At 38.7% G+C, this 22,587-nt stretch overlaps 1 long non-coding RNA gene across 1 annotated transcript; it reads left to right on the top strand.

The window, feature by feature from the left end:
* The first annotated feature begins 15,478 nt into the window (after positions 1 to 15,478).
* Positions 15,479 to 17,990, top strand: LOC144707055 (uncharacterized). The gene is made up of 3 exons (XR_013582393.1): positions 15,479 to 16,597; positions 17,490 to 17,631; positions 17,819 to 17,990. It is a non-coding gene; the product is annotated as an uncharacterized LOC144707055 (long non-coding RNA).
* The last annotated feature ends 4,597 nt before the right edge of the window (positions 17,991 to 22,587 follow it).

The raw sequence follows: 22,587 nt of genomic DNA, 5'->3' as shown, positions 1-22,587 counted from the left end.
GGATATTTATTCTCATTTATTGTTTCTTTCATGGAAACTTACTCAATGTTCAATTTATGTTATGTATCATATGAATGTTTGAGTTTAGGTAAATGGGGTTATTTTTTAATTTAGCTGAATTAGGATTTTTTGAGTTTAGCTAATGTTTGATGGAATTTCCACGTGGCGACGTGTGCGTTTGCTCCCAAAAGCTTTGATTGATCTTGGCATCTCAGAGAGTCATCGGGAGACGAGGTTTGGGAAACCATTCTGCCTTTGGTTGAAACATCTCGTACCAAACCCAAAGGGAAGGCAGAAATATTGAGATATATCACAGAGATTGGGTCAGACATATGGGCGTGCCTATTATGCTGCGACCAAAAAGTTGATCCACTACAAAATAGATTGAAGAGGTGCCAAGATGGGTCCATAAACATATTCTGGAGGCATTTGCAGTTCAGTCACTGTAGAATATATCTTAACCTAAAGGGCATTCATTCTAATCAATGCTCGATACCTTAGGCATACGGACTGGGCGGTGCAGTGATGAAGCCAATCGAGAAGACGAAGAAGATCATAACTCAATTTTTTGTCTCACGGATTCCTCATGACGCATCATGGACAATGTTGGGTTCAAGATTATGTGAAAATATGCTGCTGAGGCGACACTTGACCCGCCAGGATTGAAGGCAGTAAAGGCTGTGATATAGAAGCTATAAGGGGTCATGAAAGGGAGACTAATAGAATTATTAGCAAATGTCCTCAAGGTCTCGTTGATAGTGGATGCGTGGACTGCTGAGAATTCATGCGGTCTTCTGGGCATCACTGTTCATTGGGTGAAAAACCGGTGGGAACTATGTGAACGTGTGTGCTTGTAATATGCAAACTAGTGGAGAAACACGGTGATTAGTACATGAGCACAATTGTGCTTAAAGCGTTGGATGACTTCGATTTGAGGACAAAGGTCGGTGGCAACCCATCAAGCTCCATTCTGTAGTATATTTCTTTATTGCATAACTCACCATTTTTCACTATAGGTTGGAGCTATCACTACATACAATACCTCAAGCAATGGGCGAATGATATTACTACTTGAAAAGGAGCTTAAATTGGTGAACTATCGTTTCACAGTGGACCAACACGTCCCATTTGCTGCCTACGTGCTGAACATCATTGTTCAAGCTGCCTAGAAGTCATTGCGTGTAGCAGTGAATACACATCCTCCTAGGATTGTGGACAGCTTCTTAGTTGATGAAGTAGATGCTATTGCGTATGACATGTTGGCCGACTTTGGCGACATCCTAGGGCCATTTTACAGGACAACAAGGTACATTAGTGTCTCAAAGACAGTGATAGTTGTGGAAGTCCTTCGTATTTTGAAGGCCTTGATGAGACGTCTTGATAGTGTCCTACATAAGTTTGGTATGTCTACAATCTTCACTTCGGGAAGAAAGCTCACCCCTGGTCATATCATAATTATCCGACAAGCTTGTGAGAGCATGAGTAGTAAGATATTGAAGTATGAGTCAATTATATTGAAGAATCATGCGACCACAATAGTTTATTCTCCGCAGCATGATGCTTTGGCATTTGTCTGACGACTACTGCCCCTTCATGGGGACCAAGATCTACCTCGTAATGACCCTGAGGATGATGATTGGCTTACTGGACTCATCGAATGGGTAGCACCCCTAGAGAGAAGGAATGACGGGTACCCGCTCCAACGGGGGAATCGGACACTTATCTCCAATCAACATAGAGGAAGGACATAGAGACATCAATAGGATGGTGGGTACACATAGTTGTACAAACTTACCCTTGACTATCTACCCTTGCCTAATAGTTTCTTTCAGTATGTGTGACTAGTGCCCCTACAGAGCGTTTATTCTCCACAGGGTGTGCAGTCGTTAGTTTCAAGAGGGCACATCTTACTACTGCAAGCATTGATCTCTTAGTCACAATGAATTGTTGGTTACATGCCGAGAATGCTCAACTATGTGATGGAGATAATGTCAAGGACTTTTTTGATGCAGACAACTAGTATGAGGTATTAATCCTATTTTTTGACCATTACTTGTGTTATTTTATTCGCATTCACATATCCTTAATTTTATTGATGCCGTCTTTCGTATTTCTCATTTGGTAACCTAATGTGAACTTGATCGATTGACTGGAATTTATATTCACATGCATAACTATGGTATCGATATTACGTCTAGTGATTTATCTCTTGTTAAAGATTGATTTTGGATTACCATTGTGATTTGTGAACAAAGTGATTTAAATTTTCATACGAAAATGTAGAAATATCTGAGATAGATAAATTGAGCTACTTCAGATTCTACTTCTGTCTAGTCAATTGAGTTCATATATTTGATCTATTGATCTTCATCAGAAAGATTATTTGAACCATATCATTTCATTCAATGTTGTTGTTTTCTCAAAACAGGATGTAAGGGCACTGCGATTTTATGAAGTCTGCACAAGGGAGTTGGGGTGGATGCCAAGTACACCAAAGACAATGTGGTGAGAGCCACAAGATGCCAAAACATATGGTCAATTCTCTAAAACTTATCGTCATCTTTGATGTATTTGATATTTCCAACACATAAGAAATGATGATGGATTTTTTAATTAAATTATGTGCTTCAAGCTGTCATGATCACCGCTCTTCATCTAGGAATCACCATTGACAGTTATTACCGCCAGCTCCCACCACCATTCCTCTCTTTGTCCATTATCATTGTTGTCTACCAATATTCTAAAATGTTGAAATTTCAGTCATAAATATCATGTACCCTCATAATTATTGTATATGTTTAATATACGCAAGCATGTTGGGTCCATAGAGATGAAAGTAGTATTCAAGCATCAAACAATGATGAATCATTCTATAATTTTTTGTAAATCATCATAGATATACATCATTTCCATGGGACCTATAATACCTTAACAAAAAACATCATAGGGTATTTATCATATTCCATTTGTTTTAAATCACGAAATATGTCACCGGTAGCTTTTTGAATGATTATTTCGACAACAACCTCTTCTTCCAATTCGAAGAGATGACAATTAAAATGATGTTGCAGCCTTTCATTTGTATATTTGATGCAAAACTGATCAAAACTGTTACTATGCAAGAATAAATAACCTAGTGAGATGAATGATAACACTCTAAATTCTGTGCTTAATTCAAGTAAGCAGAAAAATTATATGCATCTGAAGAATTTAATATAGAGTTGTTAAAATATATTTATATGTTAATTAATATTCTAAGTGAATTCTGATTTACTTTAATTTTCTGTTAATTTATGAATTTTATGGAATTTATTTAAGTTTGGAATAACTTGATTCAAATGGAAATGGCAGGTTTAAAATTTAATTTTGATGTTAATTAATGTGGGGATGAATTACAGAGTTTTTTATACTTTTCAAGAATTCTATTGAATTTTTTGGGAATTTATTCAAGGAAGAAATGAATTTTTAAATAGAAAAGGATATAATATTAAGGCAAATAGGAGTTTAAAGTAATTTTTTAAGTTGGAAGGACTATCGTTAAAATTTGGTTGCAAATATGCCCTAAAAACAGCTCACGGTCACATGTTGCAGGCATAAAAATCCAATAAAAATATATTCAGGTTTTATATAATTAATCTGGAATTTTATATGATTTTTATTTAGGGAAATATGGAGGACAGAGAATAGGAGGGCATATGTCAAATTATTTTTTGGGCAGCGTCCGTTTGTGCGTGCAAATTAATGCAGGGACCTTTCTGCAAAATGCTAAGAAATTGAGTTATCGATGCCACATGGCAAAATATTAGCCATTGGTAAGTTTAAATATAATGATTTTTAAGATTTTCTGGCCATTTTTTAGTTTTAAAAAACCCATCAAGCCATGATTTGTGGCAGTCATCCCAACATGTCACCCGTCCAAGGCTCCCCATCACCGTCGTGTCACCATCACACCCAGCTCGTCCTCCGTCACTGTTGTGACAGGCCCCTAATTTCTTCACCAATACCATCATGCCATCCATTACGTGGCCGTCACCGTGACGTATGACGTGACGGATGACGGCTGCCGTTCGCTAGTTGATGGCGACAAGATGCGGTTAGTCTTTTTCACCTTCCTCTCACTGTACCTCCCTTCTCTCTCTTTTCCCCCCTTTCTTCCTCCCTATACACCTTTTGATTCTTAATCCCTGTCCTACCTCCATCTTTCTTTCCATTTTTCTGCATTCTTTTTTCTTCTCCTCGTCAATTTTTTTCCTTTCTTTCCATATTTATTTATTTTCTCCGTCAACCTTTTACTTTTAACTTTTTTATCTTTCCTCCTTCCTTTTGTCTAATTATCTTTTCTTTCTCTTCATATACCATTGTTTTCACCTCATGCCTCTTTTTTTCCCCTTTTACATATCTCTACTCTTCTCTTCCTCCACTTATTAATCCTTGATTTGGTATAAAAATTTTTCACCATGTCCCCATCAACATTACTCCCTCACTATAGACAAATGTGGCATCTGACATTGAAAAAAATAAGTTAGTTTAAGTAACTTAGGAATTACCGAAGAGGGATGATGGATTAGGTTCTCTAGCTATATTATTTTTTAGGTGACGAAATAAGCTCTTTAGGTGATGAATGAGAACTCTGGGACGTGTAGTGTTGCGTTCACATTGGGGAATATTCTGCCGTTGAGGACTCCTCGAGGGCGGGATTAAGAACGATATTAGTTGATCATCTCGACCTGGAGTCACAGGCGTCGAGGACTGGGTGGTGCAGGCGATCCCCATTCGGTGGGGCAGAGGGGTGGACCAAGGTGGGTCCAGTGCCAGAGTTATCACAATAGCGGGGTGCTCCTCCATTGCCGTCGCTAATGATCCCCAAGTCCCGTAAGTCGCAGGTCGAAAGGGTGACGAGTTCTTCACAGATGCGACCGTCTTGTACGGCGTCACAGGGCAAGGTGAGGATCTCCCAAGGCGAACATCTGTTCTGCATGACCATGCTGATTGGAGGTACTGAGCTCAAGGGAGAGAATGGCAGGAATTCCCGAGAAGAGAAGAACAGGGTGGTGCAGTAACCCTGCGCCGATCTTGTCGGACTCTTTCTCTAGTTGCCAAACCAACAACGAGACTACACTTTCTCCACAAGAAGAATAGAATGGGGAAGAAGAGTTCACCAGGGGGTATAGGAAACCCTAAGCGATCGAGAAGGGAACAGAGTCTACAAACAGCGTAAAAAAAACTTTCATCTTTTTTTTCTTTGTTAAAAACCAAGTCTATCCAAAACCGATGCCCTCCCCCTTCCATTTATAGTGAAAGAAGAGAGGGGGGTGTCAAAAGTGCCCTAATGGGCTCCTTTAGGGGAAAGGGCTTAGTGGGCTCCCCCCCCTAAAGGGATCTTCAAGGGGAAATAAGTCCTGCTTGGCTTCTCCCTCCCTCAAAGGTGTAACAAAACAAGATAAAAGGAAAGACACAAGCTCCATGGGGAAAGGTTGTACACACGTAGGTGTGGCCTCCCCCGCAGTCTAGGATGACGGACTAAAATCAACGACATGAAACGGACCCCGTAAAACTGTGAGGGGTCTCCGTAAGACAGCAAAACAACACGAACAGGAGAAAACACCACGACACGGACGTGGTTTTCAAACCTAGTAGTGAAAGCTTGGGTTCTTCACATCGGCTTGGGCTTCACGACGAGGTTGACGATGAGTCGGGGCGTGTTTGATGGCATGGTCCTCCATCAGAAGAAGAGACATTTTATTAGGACTCATGAGGAGAAAACACCATTCAGCATGTGGCACCCAATGAAATGTATCCGCCTCCATTTCTATCACCATCCATGACGATAAAATCAACATCACTTTCCCCATATCCAATTTGATGATGAAACTTATCTACTAACTCCATTCATGCCACCGCCATCAATCGTCACCCCATGCTGCCATTGTACCAAGGTATTTTTAAGAACTGAATAGTATTTTCTAAAATTAAATTCCAATTTTTTCCAAAAATACTTAATAAAATTTTAATAAATTAGATGAATTAGGAAAACTATTTATCATTTTTTAGAATTATTTTACATTAATTTTCAATAGTTGATTCAATTAATTTCAAATGAATTCCATAAAAATTAATTTTAAATCCACTTCTTTAACATTTTCTCCATATGAATTCATCCCTTGCTGTGTTGATAAGCTCAAATTAGGTGGTTTTTTACTGGTTAATTACTGGTTAATCGCGTGAGGATTGAGCTTATGCAACGATATTTGTAACCTCACAGCCGTAGGGCGAGCAAGGTGTCGATCCACAGAGAGCAGTTAAAACAGCAGTACTTTCTTTTCAAATCAATGTGTATTCAGATCTATATATTCAGTCGCAAAAAGTCAATTAAAATTTTTCAGTAAAATCTACAAAGTGTTCTTTTTTAAAGTTTCAGTTCAACAAAATCTTCAGTAAAGATTTTCTTTACTGAAGATTTTACTTTTACCCTTGGAGGCAAATCCACGAACACCCTATGGGCGCCCTACAGATGTCTTTGCTCGCGGCCTGAGCTGCTTGTAGAGGCGCAAGCAGGGCGTCTATGTGCTGCCCTGGCTGCCTGGGCTGCCGGTAGCTTGAGCTACTAGCGGCCTTGGCTGCCTACAGCTCGTGATGCTGGCGGCCTTGGTTGCCGGCAGCGTGGGCTGCTGGCAGCGTGCGCTGCTGGCGGCCTTGGTTGCCGGCGGCGTGGGCTGCTGGCAGCGTATGCTGCTGGCGGCCTTGGTTGCCAGCGGCGTGGGCTGCTGGCAGCGTGTGCTGCTGGCGGCCTTGGCTGCCCGCAGCTTGCGCTGCTGGCGGCGTGGGCTGCTAGCAGCGTGCGCTGTTGGCGGCCTAGGCTGCTGGCGGCTTTGGCTGCCCACGCCCTAGGCAGGTGGTGGCTTGGGCTGCTGGCAACCTAGGCTGTAGCCTTGGTTGCTGGCTGCCTCAGCTGCTGGCGGCCTAGAAGCTGCTAAAGGAGGCGATTTCACACTGGATTGTGAAGAACAACAGTGGGTTTTTTAGGAGGAAGAAAGGAAGATCAATTTGAACAAACGATGAACTCAAAATCAAACTAGAACGAAGAACAATCTTGTCCGGAATGACTGGAAGCACTGCTGAGTACCTTCTAGTCCCAAATTTGATTGTCTTAGAAAGGAGAAGAAGACTAGAACTGAAACTGGAACCCTCACACCTCCTTGTGTCACTCCCTTCCGGCAAGGCGATGATCGTCGTGCTCCAGCTATTCCTCAGCTTGCTTCTCTCCCAGCTCCAATGCTCATCAACTCTTGGAGGGTGCAGAACTCTCTCCTCCAAGCCCTAGCCTGTTCAGGTTGAATTTCTGGACAACCTAATGTGAGCCCTCAAGAGGCTATTTATAGGTTTCTCTCAATTATGCTTCTTGGAGATTTTTTTAGGGATTTTCTTCCTTCTAATTTTTCGCCAGCTTCTCTTAGTCACCTGCATTTCTCTTGATGCTTGATCCATATCTGAACTCATCAAATCCAATAAGTGAGATCTAATCCACTTGATTCAACAAATCAAGTGGGGTTAGTAAGTAGGAAAATAATGCACATAAGATATAGCCGATATGGATTAAATGAATGCAAATGACACTTTCATGCTCAAGAAATCCTTAATATTTGATGACATATTGAGAGTCATCATGTGTGCTCATAACAAAAATTTTCAATAATTTTTTTTATAAGTGAGAAGCCTTAAATGACATAAATTACCCTGATTTATGGTTTTTAAAATGCCGTTGTTGATGGGGATCAGGTGTCATTAAGTTGGCGGACTATATTCAATATTCTTGAGTGCAGAATGCTTTAGAGGTGGACTTCATATGCATTCCTTGATTGTTTGACTACTATTAACTTCAATGGCTAATACTAGATAGAAAGAAGCTAATTTTGATTTGGCAAAAGAAATCCTTGGTTTTGAATAAAAAAACGTCTTAACTAGGGGATTATGATTAGAGAGCACTGCCTCAAAATACTGAACATAGGTGAATCAAAATGACAGAGAATTAGGTTCAAATAGGTAACAAGGCTCCCATAAGTGCTACGACTTAGTATTATTCATGATCCTGAAAGAAAATCATAGAATTTTAAATTGATAGTGCTTTCTTCTACTTTTTACACTCTTTTCATGATTTATTGATGAAATATCCTTATGCTTATTTAGAATTACTAAAAGATGTGCTTTCTTTCAACCAAATAGTAAGAATATCCATAGACATCTTCAGGATCAAGGTGTTTCATCAATCTAAGTAATATAGTTGAAGAATGGTTTAGAAATTTAGGCACTAGAATTGAATATTGGGATGAAATATACAAATGTTTTCTAAAAAAAATATTCTTTATCCATGACCAACGCTTACAAGAAGGATATAAGAATTTATGTTCAAGGATATCATTCATTTATTGAATCATGGGAAAGATTTAGAGACCTTACTAGGAATTCCTCTCATTATGAAAAGTCTAATTCACAACTAACACAAATTTTTTATGAAGGTTTAAATGTGTTTTCCAGTAACAAGATTGGCCTAGATTGCAGAGTCATGGCCTTGGATAGAAATAAGAAAACAACATTCATCACATGAGATTAAAACAAAATGGCCGAATTGCAAGACCAAAAAAAGTATGTATTTTGAACATAAATGTATGGAGAAAGAGATTGAGATGAAATGGATGATGAAAAGCAATAGAAACGTGGAAAAGGATATAAAAAAAACTCTTGAGTCCATCCAAAATTTTATGACTAGATCTAATTTTTCTAATGTCGAAAAGTATGAATGTTAGAGGGCATCAAGGGAACACCAACTTCAATTGTTGACCAGACCTCCATTTCAGTAGCAACCACCTTAAACTTGCAATCTCAATCTAGTTATTTTCCTTAATTTCAACCTACACATGCGAATAACCAAAGCTTTAATAAAGCTATGATGCAGATCATGAAACAAATGGTAAGTCAGAAATCAAGTTTGATGATGAAGCAGGAATCAAGGATGATAATGGAATCGAATGGAGAAATATTAAAGAGGATAAAATATCTCTAGAAGAGTTCAGAGAACCAGATTCAGCCCAAATATGATCAACCAAGAGGTAAGGAGCTAAGATAGACTCCCAAAAATATTCATTCCCACCTCAACCCCTAGTTAGTCCTTGAAATTTATCTTATGTTGAATAGTTTTCCATGCCTTCTACTAATCAAAATCAAGACAGAAATTATTGAAATAACTAAATAAGAAATGGAAAAGAGCTCTCTGATCCCTTTGAAAATAATTTAGAAAATGTGATGAGACAGTTGATGAACATGAAGCGGCTAAATAAACCAAAATAACAACAGCTGATACATTATCAACCTCTTGTTACTTTTCCTGATGCCTTAAATGTTTCAAAACCATTGACTTATACAAACTTATAAAGAATCCATTTGTTCCCAATTTTATAAATATGTGAAAGAGATATGCCTGCCTAGTAGAAAGAAAAAAAAAGGGTGAAATTTTCTGAATATGTTAGTTCTATTCTCATGGATCAGATGCCTGACAGAAGAAAATATTTATGATATCCTTTTATTAAATATGAAATTGGAGGTATGATATTTTCTATATCTTTATTTTATGCAGATGGAAGTATAAATATCATGCCCAAATACTTTTAAAATAAATTTAAATATCAAGATTCAGAACCTATGTTTCTATAAATTACAACTTTCAGATGGATCTATTAGCCACCCTTATTGAAACTTTTAGGTTATAACTGTTAAAGTAGACATTTTCATATTTCTAGTGGACTTCATTATGGCAGATACAAAGGAGACCAAAAATTTGACCCATTATCCTATAATGTTTGGTTGAATTTTCCTTGAAGTAGCTAAAGAAACTACATATTGGGATAATTGAATCCTGAAATTTAAAGTAGTGGTGAAATGGTAGAAGTAAAGATAACCAAAATAATGAATTATCTTCATGTATACCATGAAGAGGTTCATGTGTGCAATCTAGTGGAAGGAATTGATGAATATAATTGTGTTCATCCAATTGCTAAAGAACAAAGTACAGTTCCTGAATTCCTTCATAAGAAAATGGCAGACTTAAAACCTGCATCTTCTTCTTTGAAATATGAATTCTTTGACCCGAATGAAACTTTAATTATTATTTATTCTGATTAAAATTCTAAATAATAATATTATTAAATTTTTTGAAAATATTTTTTTTATGATATCAAAGGAATTCTCCTGCGGTGCCGATGCACCGCCGATGCCTTACGCTCCGTAGGCACCTCCTACGGTGCACACCTATGGGGCCCCACTCGTGCCCCTAGTCCACCATACGTCTTTCGCGCCTATCATGCCCTATGCGCAGCCAGCACCCTGTGTTTCACCTGACATGCCGCTGCTGCATGTCTACCCACCGGCCCCGCACACTTCATATGCCTCACACGCGCCGCCAGTTCCTTATGGGCAGAATGATTCACCAACGCTGCCCGCGCCCTATGCGCTGACTACACACTCTACGCCACCGACGGAGTATTACCAGACTTTGGAGCCCTCACCACCACATGCTGCACCCGCGCCATATGTGTCCTTTGTGCCACAGACACCCTTCAAACAGTTTGCTCCATCGGCACCGCATGTGCCTCAAGTGACTTATATATATGTCCCCAGCCACATACCAGCCTTCTCACATTGTTTTAGAGTATGACACTCAGTATGATGAGCCCCCGCGCAACTATGAGGACTACTATGGTCCACAATATGGTGATTCCTATCCGCAACTTTTTGATGACGAGTATTACGATGATGCTATAGAGCCTCCTCGTAGACCCCATCGTGCTAGGACCACTAGGAGGACTAGGAGAAGTGCTTGTAATGCACCACATGCACGTATGTTCATGACTTCTACTGAGTCCCCACCAATTTCTTGTGTCTTTGCTGAGTCTGAGCTAGATGAGCTCAAGACTGCCCATAGTGTTACTTTTCCGATAGACCCACCAAAAGGGCCTCTGCCATTGTCGAGGCTACAGTTTAATTTCATTACCGAGCTAGACGAAGATGTGCTCAATGCCATGCCTAGTGATGACCTCCCAGTAGAGACTCCAATAGAGACTCCACCACAGCAAACCATTCGGGGTAGTTTACCCACTGATTTGGAGCTAGTGGAGCTCGATGCTACGAGATGTTACGATTTCCCAGAAGATTGTCTGGAAGAGTTTCCTCTACTTGGGAAACTTCAGTTTACCTCTCCCGATATGTCTGAGCTAGCTGAACTCGTGGCTAAGTCTAGTGATGGATTCCCAGACGAACAGCCGAAAGAACCTCTGCCACAGCAGACGCTATAGTATATGGTTCACATAGTTCTAGAGTTAGTTAAACCGTTGGTTACCTTTAGGTATCGATTCCTGGTAGGGCCTCCAGAAGAGCCTCCACTCTTGGTGATCTTGCAGCTTGGATTTTGTACTGATCTAGACTTAGACACATTTTAGTCATGCTTCACGTTTATATCCTGAGAGAGTTTATGGACGATTCACAATCACTATAAAAGTTTCTGCACGTTATTGATCCCATGGCTGAGATGGTGATAGCCATGCTTTTCGGGCTAAGACCTATACATCGCGTCCCCATAGACGTGAATCGCATTCACGAGAGGAAGTCTAATGCACCTCCTTATTTCATTTCTGATCCTGATGTTCTATTCTTGAGGTACTTCTGGAAGCCGATGTGGCTTCTCCGAGATACACAAGTTGGTCTTATTATGACTTATCCCTGTGCTATGGATAGATGGACTGAGGCAGACTTATCTCTTGTATATTACTTAGTATGTTCTTGTGATACAAGAGATTTCATGATGTAGGAATGGGTTATTCCTTGATTAGAGTTCTCTACCTTATTGCTAGCCACTGACGTCAAACGAGTTGATTGTGTTCGATACCATGTACGGCCAAATACCACATAAGCCACTCGACCCTACACCCTTAGTCATGCGTTATAGGTTCTTAGAATATGAAGTTGCATATCTGCATGATGTGAGAGAATTACTTCATGGCATTCACACTCACATCATCATTCAAAATGAGGAAGTACAAGGTCGCCGCTGATGTGACTTGTAGGTCAGTTAGCTACAGCGAGGGAGACCTTGTCATGGTCAAGTTGAGGCCCGAGGTCCTTGATAAGTCCAAATTTAAGGAGTTTTATGTCGTTGTTTTGATTCAGACTTAGCCAACAATATTTATGAAAATTTCCACTTAAATACTCTATAATTAATATAGGGCAAGTAAGGGGTCGATCCACGGAGAGGCAGAAATTTAATTTCAGAATTCTTTCTCAAGCTTGGGATGAAGAAAATGATTTTAAACGTGAAAAATACTATATATTTTTTTAGATTAAGAGATGTTTCTAGATTTGTTGGTAATTTTCAGAATTCCCTATGTTTTTAATTAAGCCAAAGTACAAGGAGAAACACAAAATTCAAATTTCTAAACTAATTTTTCTATTTTATCTTAGCAAATTAATCAGAAATAAATATTTTTAGAATTTTCTGGGATTAATTCACATAAAAAAACACAACTATTAGCATTAAAATGAGAAATAGAGATTTTTTTTGAAATGTTTTAGGTGTTAAAATGACTTTAAATAGCTTATATTAATTTTCTAGATTTTTTTCAAATTTTTTCGGATTTTTTTAACGTAGAAAACAATTTTTTCCGATTTTGTAATTAATTTTAAATATGAAAAATGTGAAATTTACCTACTCCGGCGATCGCCGGAGCGGTGGCGGCGGTGGCGGCGGAGCGGCGGCGGCGGAGCGGCAGCGGAGCGGCGCGCGGAGCGGCGCGGCGAGCGGCGGCGGAGCGGCGGCGCGGCGGCGGCGGCAGCGGCGGCGGCAGCGGCGAGCGGCGGCGGTGGGCGCGGTGGAGCGCGGCGGCGGCGGCAGAGCGGCGGCGGCGGCGGTGGCGGCGGAGGCGGAGCGGCAGCGGAGGAGCGGCGGTGGCGGAGCGGCAGAATGGGCCGGCGGGCCTGGATTGGCCCGTAGTGGGCTGGCCTCCTTAGTGGGTCAGCCCACTAAGGTTAGCCCAATTTGGCTAAGTGAAGACTTAGCCAAATTGGGCTTAAGCTATTGGGCTTAACAGCAATGGCCAGGACTTAGCCGAATTTGGCTAAGTCCTGCACAGACAAACCCCTGCCCTGCGGTCTTGTGCGCTGGCTGCGCGGACCGGCGGGCAGAGGGCGGTCTCTACCGCACAGGCACTGCACGCTGCGGCACTGCACGATGGCGGCTAGAGGACAAAAAATAAGTGCTTTGAGAGGATAAGAAATGATATTTCAATGCAATTTTTTTTGGGATTCGAAGTAGGGAATGCAGGAGGATCTAGAGAGATAAAGGGAGAAATTTTATAGTGAGAGACAAATGTTTCTAGAGAGATAAAAGGTCGAAATGAAGAGATAGAGAGAGAAAATGAAGAGATAGTGTAGAGAGAGTTTGAGAGGGAATTTGAAGGTGTAGATGAAGGAGATTTTTTTTGAAATTTTGTGGTGATGAACTGTGGATATGGATGGACGTCTAGAGAGAGAAATAAAATATTCTAGAGAGAGAAAGGGCCGAAATGAGGAGATAGAGAGAGAAAATTAAGAGAGAGTGTAGAAGGAGTTTGAGATAGAATTTGGATGAGCAAATGAAGAAGATTTTTTATGAAATTTTTAGGGGAGTAACTATGGATATAGATGAAGGTCTAGTGAAAGAAAAAACCTATTTTAGAGAGATAAAGTGGAGAAAATTAGTGTTTAGAGTGAGAAAGTGATGGATTTTAAGGGTAAATGGATGGGAAATGATGGAGAGGGTAGAAATCTAAGATCCTAAAGCCTCAATGCAAGTTTACTGAGCCCTCAATGCTTCCTCTCAAGTATGGATCCTTATATTTCGCCAGGATCAGGCGTTTTTCAATGCAAACAAGAGACGGGATTAAGAGAAAACTTCAATAAACTTACATTAAGCAGGTTGAACAACCTGGATTCTGAAAAATGCCTTGTCCTGCTGGCCAGCCACTTGCTGGAGCACGTCCAGAATGAGGGAAAATGAGGGAGAAAAAGTCTATTTATACATTGTGAGAATTACTAAAATACCCCTTTGGGCATTATCTATTCTCTTTTCTTGCCATTTTGCCTCTTTTTCTCCATGGGTTGAGAGCTTTGCCTTGTAATTTCCAGTTTGTTTCTTTTGCAATGTGTTTGCAGGCCCAATATGTAGGTCAGGTTGTGGTCCAAGCCCCTCTGGTCTCTCCTTTAAAATCCCACAATTTTGTTTCATCATTTGCAGCCCATTTTGATAATCACTAAGCTCCCAAAATCCTCCAATTTTTCTCATAATGATATCTTCTAATTCCTGTAAATTTCTGCACATTTGGAACTATAAAATACTCATCAGAAATAAAAATGATTGACTTCATAGAAGTCAATGAAGTTAGTGAAAAATAATCATAATGTGCAAAAGTTGGAATTATTAGCTAATGCATAAATATTTGGTTAATTCAAACAATAACATGATAAATTATAAATTAATAATACTAAAAACATCTAAAATTTATGCAAATATAGGTTCATTTATCATGTTATCAGTCCTCTCCTAGGGTCGCTACGAAGCTTCATGCCCATAGTGTCGGGCCTTTCTTAATAGTTTGTGTGGTCGGTGAGAACACCTACTTTGTGGGTATCCTGCCAAATTGGGGGATCTGTCCCACCTGCAACTTTAGCGCATTTGGTTCGATACTAACCTATGCCACCTATCATTGAACCTCACAACCCCTCAAGCCTTAGTAGTAAAGTGAGTGAGAAGAGCCATCTACCCCCTCTTGTCTTATCCCTAGTGAGGCATGAACATGTCGAGTCGGTACTGGAGGAGGTAATTAATGCTACAGGGGAGAGGATGGACTACAAGTTCTTGGAGCATTGGCAGGGTCGCCATCTTTCGACGATTCGTGGAATCTCAAAGGCAGAACTTCTTCAACTACAACCAGAACTCGTCCCACCCCTTGAAGATATCATGGGTTCTAACTAGTCGGAGTCGAGTTCTTCCCACCCCGGGAAGATGATGGAGGACCATCCGAAGGAACACGTTCAGATTCGTCATCAAACACGTCGTGCAGCTCAAGCCGAAGCATAGTATCCACATTTCTGATATCAGGCCTGACGTCGGACTCCTCACCGACAATTCCATTTTACATGTTCCTTTATTTCGTGATCGTATCCATGTTGTATTTCCTTCTACCTTTCGGGAGGCTCCCTTGTATGTGTTCAAGCCTCCCCACGAATGATGTCTAAGTGTATGTCTTTCATTTCACTCTGTACCTTTAGGGGGGGAGTCCATTTGATTTCTTACCACCCCCCCCCCCCAACCCTAAAGATCCTTTTAGGGGAAAGCCCAATAAGCTTTCCCCTTAAAAGGGCCCACTAGGACCTCCATAACCGTTTCCCCTCTTCTATCATGAAAAGGGGGGATGAACGTGGAGAGAAGAGGCTTGATCATTTGGAAAAGTTTAGATGTGATTTCGTTCTTGCAGTTATGGTTTGATAGAAGACCAATTATCGTCTTGCTTTGTTTCTGAGAGAAAAGAAGATGATTTCCAATCGGGTTTCCGTGTGGGGGAAGCTGACGACGATCGTCCGACACAAAATCTACTGATATCGACATTGCAGTTGTTGAAGTAGCAGTTATTTTATGTTTGTTGAAGAAGAAGAAATCACATTCCTGGAGTTTCCTCTCCTTTCGTTGAAGAGGTAGTAGGAGAACACGTTCCTTTTGGGTTCTATCCTCTCGTCAAAGAGGCCTCTGAATCGTTTCCTGCCAGATTATCTCCTTAAGAGCATCTTCATTGAACCCTAACGATCGCGATTTCGATCGGCAACTGAAAAGGAGCGGGAATCTGAAGCATAACTGTTTACTTTGGTCTTTCTGCTGCCATTTTGTACGCTGATCGCGATATTTCTTGGCTTGAACAGCGTCGACGAAATCTTTTTTTTTATTGCCTCGGCAACGAATTCAACATTATCTCTTGCCTTGCTGTTTGATTCTCCAATCCCGGGCACCGGTGGCTCATTCATCAGCGACGACGAGGGCTATCGACCTTGCGAATTCTCCAATCCCATATTTGATCGGTAACCACTGTTAACCGTCGATTCATTTCGACTGAAATGGGAATTTTCTTTTGAGTACCGTGCCCAGCGATTGACCGCGACTGGGACAAATAGTCCCTGTCCATTATTGTTTGGTTTGAATTGGGATTCAATCAGGCACTGATCGCCCACCGGTCGTTCACAAGGCTAAGAAGAATCATTCGCCCTCTACCTAGGTGGACGACCCTCCTCTTGGCTTCTCCTTCTGCAATTCATCAATCACTTGTTGGAATTTACTATTCTCGGATCGTGATATCGTGCGACGATTGCGACGACATCCTTTTCAATCCAAGAGTCCGACGAAATTTGTTGACTGCTGACGATCATTATCGTTGATCTCATCGTCTTCTGCCGATAATTCTTGTCTAGGAATGATCCATCAAATTTGGGTATCTTTTGACCATTCGATGTGGTCTCATTAATTGCCCAGGTCATTCTTCTCCCTCTCGTATCCCTTTAATTTTTCAGCTTAATTATTTCTCTCAGTACCGATCTCTAATTGCTCATCGCTATGAGTGAAGTTAAGTATGATTTTAGGATTGGCCCTCGAATTCTCGATAGGACTTTATCATTCGTCGGTATCAGATTGGTTCGTTCACGTCAACAGTGTGGACATTCTTGGACGAAGAGCGTCCCCTACCATGTCGGTCCATTCGACCCAGTTACGTGGATCATTGGGAGCTTGGTTGTGATAAAACCCGTCACGTGTCATCCAACTGAGTTACGTCTCGGGTCACCGACGATTGATGTACTTCGCGTTATTATTTTTCTCAAATCATATCCATTATTCTTCGTCATTAACTTCGCATTTAGAGTCACCCATTAGGCGTAACACGAAGTGTCAATTCCGACCGCCGTGTTACATCAGATAACCATATAGAAAAATGATAAAGGAGAAGAAGTTGAAACTAGGAAATATAAAGGCCAGCCTAGTTACAAAGAAAGATTGTCACTTCTTATCTTTTATTTATTAGATTTTAAAAAAAATCTGGTCAGAATTGTTTTTATTTTCTTGATGTTTATTTAGGTTATGATCAACTTATTATTCATCCAAATGATCAAGATAAAACTGCCTTTACATGTCTAGAAGGAACTTATGCATTTATAAGAATGTCTTTTGGATTATGTTATGCTCCTCCCACATTTCTGAGATATATCATGCCATGCTTTCTGATTTATAAGGTGATTATCTTAAAATTTTATCAATGATTTATCAACTTAGACCCTCTTTTGAGACATGTCTAGCTTACCTAACTTAATTACTAAAAAATTGTAGTAAAGTAACTTTATAATTAATTAAAAATATCTCATTTATGTTGCAGGAAGGAATAGAGCTTGGGCATCAAGTTAACATGCATGGGTTGGAGGTAGACAATGGAAAGATAACGGTGATAAAAAACCTACCTCCTCCAAAAATTTAAAACAACTAAGATGGGTCCTTGGCCACGCCAGCTTCTTCAAGAGGTTTGTTTCATACTTTCCCAAAATTTCTAAACCTCCTACTACTCTATTGTCTTTTTTCATTAGTGAAATGGAAAGATTGCTTTTCAAGAAATCAAAGATGCACTAATTCAGAAATCCATTCTACATGCTCCAGATTAGAGTCTACCTTTTGAACTAATGTGTGATGCAAATTATTCTTCTGTGGCAGAAGTCTTGGGGTGTAGGAAGGAGAAGAAGCTTTTGGCCATTAGTCATGCTATTGAGACCTCTATTGACACTCCGATGAATTATTCAAGCACAAAAAAAGAATTACTTGTATTTTTTTCCTTAGAAAAACTTAGGTCTTACTTCCTCGGTATTAAAGTAATTTTTTTCTCATCTGAATGATTTGCATTTTTTCTTAAAAAGAAATAGGCTAAACCAACATTAATTAGGTGGATAAAAAGAACTAAGAGATAAAAAGGAATGTGAAAATGTAGTAGCCATTCAAGGTAAGAATTTGCCTTGGTATGCAATTATTGTGAACTTTCTCGTCACCAGAAAAATGCCACAAGAATGGACGTCTAATGAGAAAAAGTGGTTCATCATAAATATTCGATTCTACCATTGAAGAACCAAAGGTCATCAAAATTCATGGCTTACAAGGTAATAAAAAGTGGATTTTATCAGCCTTGATTGTTTAAACATGGATTTCAATACATTTCAATGGATGCTGATTATGTTTCTAGATGGGTACAGTCCATAAATACTAGAAATAATGATGGTAATGATGGTACAATCCATAAATAATGATGGTAATTTCATTGAAAATATTTTTTATCAGAATTGGTGGTTTTACAGCTATTAGTAGTGATGGTGGCTCTCACTTTACCAACTTGAAATACATTGCTTTTTTAAGAGGTTTGGTATGCAGCATAGATTCATGACACCCTATCTTCCTCAAACCAATGGACATGTTGAACTACATAGATAAATAAAGAAGATTCTTAAGAAAATTGTGAAACCCGATGGAAAATACTGGTCAAGGAGATTGGATGAGGCACTATGAGTATGTGGAAATGCATTCAAGGCTCCCTTAGGTATGTACCATTTTGGACTAATGTTTACTAAATGATGTCATTTTCTGGTGGAGTTGGAGCACAATGCCTACTAGGTGATAAAGAAGCTAAATTCGTAATTACATGCTGTGGAAAAAAAAGAATGCTTCCGTTCCATGAATTACAAGAAATTTGGAATAAATATTATTAGAATTCTAGGATCTAAAAATCCAAATTAAGGTCTTCTGTGACAAAAAATAAGAAGGGGAATTTTTTCGAAAAAAAATTGGGGTTTTTCAATCAAAAGTTAAAGTATTCACCGGAAAACTAAAGTCTAGATGGGACACACCTTTTATTATTTCTCAATTTTTGAATGTGTTAATGTGTTTATTACAAACACTAAGATGTCAAAGCTTCAAGATTAATGAACAAAGGTTCAAACCATAAGTGGTAGCTGAAACCTTCATACACCCATTATGATCCACCTATAAGAATCACTTAATCAAGAGAATGAAACCTGACAGTCATCTAAGTTTTTTTTAAACTTCTTTCATTTATTATTTTATTTTTTTGTGTTTTCTTGTTTTTCTCTTTGCAGAAAGCTACATTTCTAATAAGAGTAAATCAATATATTTATTCGAAGAAATTAAGAGGCTAAGCAATAATCACAACAAGAGGATGATATATGAAGAAGGAGAAAAACTACCCATTGGATTTGAAATTCTTTTTATTTTGAATTTGATCACTTCATATGTGTTGAGATACGTGCATGAAAAAGTCTAGAAAGTTATTCTATAAGATTTCCAATTTTTTCAAACTTCATGCATCAATATAAGTTGGGGGCAAAAAAATTTTTCGTGAATTTGAGTACTATTACCACCCACCTTAGGAAGTTCATTTACCTTTTAAGATAGGAGTATGTGTAGAGAAGTTAGGCTCTATAGTGGATCATAATCATGTTTGAAACGTTAAAAACTATGATTTTAGACAATGTGTGGATGGTTCTTAAATGGTGAGGGTATATGTTAGGGTGATGGAACTGACATGAACAAAGGGGTTGAAGTACTATAGTCTTTGATGAACTGATGAGTTACTTGTGTGAACTCCCACTTCACCACCACTGTCTATACGCCTACCTTACATTTGTGTCTTGTCTAACCACTAGCTGAGTTTATTCTGGGATAGGGATATGACTTGTATAAAGTCCTAAAACACAGAATCCCTATTCGTTAAGCCAACTAAAACTTATCTTTGAAATCTATATATTTATTTTGCCTCTTCACCCCCTTTTTCCAAGATTACCCAACACCACTTCCCCCCTAACCCCTTTTTGTTGTTTATGCCAGTAGAAACCATCTCTTCACCATTATCCCTCATCACTTATGATATGCTTTACTCCTAAGTTTTGTCCTCTTTTCCTCCTTTCTGATATTAATCATTCATGATATTCTTTCCTAATTATGTCAACATATTCTCACTCTATTTATTATCTTTCTATTTCTTCACTAGGATGGGATGAATTTTATGAGATCTCTTTATTTGATCAAGGCTTCCTCAATTTTATGAATTAAAGCTTCCATTTTTTTTGTTTTTCACCCCTTTAAAAAAAATTTTAAAAAGGAAAATGGGGTTTGGAAGAAAGTTTAAAGGAACTTTTGGGCATAATTTTCATTACTCCCTTTCTTAGGTGGACACACACCTATATTATCCACCCTTCCAGTTGGGAGTAAGCTATCTATATAAATATTATCATTTAACTACCTCAACACGTTCTTTGACCCATCCATCATTATATTCTTTTTTCATCCACAGTTAGATAGGAGACTCATCACCAATGTTTTATTGGTATACAGTTGCTATCATATGTTTAAACAAGAAGAGAAGACTTTGTGTTTCCTTTTCAAGTAGAAACAAGGTAGGGAAACCCCAAACAGTAAGTATCTTCCACCCATGTGGAGTGATCTTGCTTGTGAGAGGTGTGAGGATCACCATGACAATAAGTGAAGTGAGGACATTCTATGGTCATATTATTTTACCCAACAAGAAGAAAGCTTCACTCCTGGCTGCAATCTCTTCCCAGACCAAAATGGATCGTTCCACACATTCTTGAAAATGCAAGTGTCTAGACTATCATGGAGAGAATTCCTGCAAAACATGTGATTGATATCATTAACACATCATACACATGTATTCCTTGGTTTCAAGGTGAATGGACAACTTATGGAGAACATAAGGGTCATTACTGAGGTAATAAAAAATTATGCTAATTGGGTGTGACAATTAGTACTTAATAAATCTGCATATGTACTTAACTTTAAAAGCATTAGTTTAGCTTAAAGGTCATCACATAATGTAATAAGAGTCAAAAACTTAAAGTACTCAGTACCATCCTAATCATCTTGTAGTATGCGATGAGGGGTGACTCAAGACCACTGTTCCTGCCATCATGCTGAGTCCTCACACCTACATCAAATCCCTTATAGCCAAGGTGTCACTCTTATCCCCATCACATTTTTCCTACATGGTTCTCACTAATGTCATTTTAAGGCTCTAATTTATATGAAAATATTTATAACATTTTACTTATTGAAGGTGTGAATTTTAGTTAAAGCATTTTTGAAAATATTTTTAGAGTTATTTTTACATTATTTTGATTTAAAATTATTTCTCAACATTAATTTTTATTCTAAAGAATAAAAGTATCAAAAACTAATTTAAATAAATGAATAAGCATTTGTTTGTTTTTAAATACATTTTACTAATTTAATATCATTATTACACTTTTTGGAATTTTTAGATAATATATGGTTTAAAATTAATAATAAAACACCCTTCACAAGTACATGTGCTTATTGGGGAACAATAAGCACATGGAGATGGTTGGTGGTGGAAAATATAGGTTGGCAGAGACATGCAGTGCATTTGAATTGATGTAGATTGGCTAGAAATGGATTTTTATGTGATTGGTGGCATTGGAAAGCTTGTATTCTACATTATCATATAGAATCTAGAAAAACATGCTTCATAAATTCAAATGATAAAAAATGGAGATCACATAAACAATTTTTTTGCTTCCCGCAAGGATCAAGCCATGCTTTTTGTCCAAGAATCATGATCAAACATAAAATCTATGTCTAAATCTCTATTAAAATGTGAAAGGATAAAAAAATGGAAGCACTAGACCACCAAAAAAAGCATGGTTTCAGAAATTCAATATTATATACAAATAAAGGGTAAAAGAGATTACATTGATGTTTCCCATCTCTTATAGCCTTTGGATTTAATTAAAGGACTTTGGATGGCTACAAGGACTTGATATCCAGCCTGGATCCACATCCTTTATGGTTTGAATTAAAATAGACTTTTCAAAACTGAATTGTGGGTTAGTTCTACAATTCTTGCATTTATTTGACCTAGCTCTTAAAAAGAGCTTACATGGACTTCACAAATAAAATTCTTGTGTAGTGGGCCTCTTTTTAGATCCCAATACATGGTTTGTATTTCCTTTTATGGTTCATGCCATGGCTTGATATTTACCTTTTCTCCATTTATATCCATAATTCACCAATTAATTTACCCAACAAGATGTGAGAAAAATACAATTGATCTAGACAGTCATATGAAGCTAGTATGATAAATTGATATAATACAGAAAAATAGGACAAGAAAATAGCTCAGTGTTTTATGTTTTAACTCTAAATGGTGATTGTACTTGTCCAGATTTAAAAATAAAAAATAAGCATAAAGCACATATTTATTGACTTAATTATAGATTATGACCAGTACACTAATCTTTCTCCTATGTCGAACCACCAGCCTCCCTTTTGGCAACTCTATAGGCCTTTCAATCAATGTACAAATACCTTGGTGGAGTACACGACCACGATCCCTATCCTCATGTTGGGTTATGTGCCTTGGTTCAATCATGGAAAACATGGTT

The sequence above is a fragment of the Wolffia australiana genome, chromosome 8 (genome assembly GCF_029677425.1).
Source record: "Wolffia australiana isolate 7733 chromosome 8, ASM2967742v1".
Taxonomy (NCBI): Eukaryota; Viridiplantae; Streptophyta; class Magnoliopsida; order Alismatales; family Araceae; genus Wolffia; species Wolffia australiana.
The sequence above is the reverse complement of the archived record's forward strand: the minus strand, read 5'-3'. Positions and strand labels throughout refer to the sequence as shown.